This window comes from Podarcis tiliguerta (genome assembly GCF_965153285.1).
Source record: "Podarcis tiliguerta genome assembly, chromosome: 5".
NCBI classification, from domain to species: Eukaryota; Metazoa; Chordata; class Lepidosauria; order Squamata; family Lacertidae; genus Podarcis; species Podarcis tiliguerta.
In genome coordinates, this window is record NC_139538.1 from 5,740,226 (window position 1) to 5,742,193 (window position 1,968).

Genomic DNA, 1,968 nt, shown 5'->3' on the forward strand with positions numbered 1-1,968 from the left:
TACTTAATTCGTTCCGGAGGTCTGTACTTAACCTGAAACTGTTCTTAACCTGAAGCACCACTTTAGCTAATGGGGCCTCCTGCTGCTGCCGCGCCATGGGAGCACGATTTCGGTTCTCATCCTGAAGCAAAGTTCTTAACCTGAAGCACTATTTCTGGGTTAGCGGAGTCTGTAACCTGAAACATATGTAACCTGAAGCGTATGTAACCCGAGGTACCACTGTATGTGGTTCTGCATTTTCCTACGTTTTGCTTTTGTTGGCATCCATCTGTCTCGGGAGACAATGGAGGGGTGAAGTCAAACTGTTGGAGAGTTACAGCGCCTGCTGTGGCCGTAGAGACCGATATGGGAGAGGCATGTTTTGTTGCAGCTGGGGCAGATGGAGGCACCCGGTTCTGCTGCTGCAGATGCACCATGGCGTTTCTGTTGTGCCAGCACTGGAGGAGGAAAAAACTTAAACATGTAGTAGAGTGATAAAAAATAGACCAGAGGCAATTGTACTTCATCCAGCAGAGCTTTTACTTTCTGCTGAAGGCAAATGAGCATAAATGTTCACAAATCCAAAACATTCAGGATTGGCACACTCCATAAAAAAACCCAGTTGCAGCAAAAACAATAAAACTTACAAACTTTTGATAAGACTAAACTTTAACACCAAGCATACAGAACATTAGACTAGAACAAAGAGACAGAAAAGAGAAAGTGAGTGAGAGCCAGGCTCCTCCTGGCCTTACTATTATAGTCAGCACGACCTTATAGAAAGATAAGGGAACCAGTTTAAATCAGCTGTACACAGCTTCCCAGAAGGAAAACAACCCAAACAAAAACCTCCTTCCTGTGTCTCTCACATAGAAACAAACCTCCTTTCACACAGAAGAGAAACCTTCTAGAGCCCTCTTGAACTAATCAGGATAGGAAAGATCTCTACACATCAGATCAATACATTCTGTACTAAGAAATGAAAACTGACAGTTTCTTCTCTCTGCGCTCTTCCCAGCAGTAATTTGTATTTAAGAAAATAGGAACAGCCTCCTGGATCAGGCCAATGGCCAGCATCTTATTCTCACGTGAACAGGAGCCCAGCACATTGTTCTCTTCCTCCTGCGGTTTCCAGTTCTCTCCATGCTGTGCAGAATTGTATAAACTTATATTGTGTCATCTCTTTTTTTTTTACCTTCTCTGAACTAAAAAGTCCCAAAAGCTGCAACATTTCCTTGTAGGAGAGTTGTTCCATCCCTTTGATCATTTTGATTGACCTTTTCTGAACTTTTTCTATTTCTACAATATTATTTTTGGGTGACCTTTTTAATAACAACAACAACAACAACAACAACAACAACAACAACAACAACAACAACAATACAGTGTGTGGCTTATGGGGCACATAATTACTTGACTCGTCTACACTCACACAATTTTGCACCAAGCTCTGATGAGCGGCCTTTGGGTTTCTAATAAAAATTAAAGTACATTTCACAAGATTAAAGTCCTCCCTCTTCTGTATTATCCAATGACAAGAAGTCAGGAAATGTTGCAATCTACATTTGACAGGGTGAGGGATGGGTAGCATGCTCTCTTAGTGGGTACCAGTCCATAGTGCCTTTAAGTGGAGGCATGAATTTGTTTTCAGGCTTTGATTATAGTTAATCAATGTGACTTTTGGGAATGGAAGTGGCAAACTGACCATCTAGTGCTCACTGGAAGGACAGATCGTGAAGCTGAGGCTCCAATACTTTGGCCACCTCATGAGAAGAGAAGACTCCCTGGAAAAGACCCTGATGTTGGGAAAGATCGAGGGCACAAGGAGAAGGGGACGACAGAGGACGAGAGGGTTGGATAGTGTCTTCGAAGCTACAAACATGAGTCTGACCAAACTGTGGGTGGCAGTGGAAGACAGGAGTGCCTGGCGTGCTCTGGTCCATGGGGTCACGAAGAGTCGGACACGACTAAACAACTAAACAACTGCTG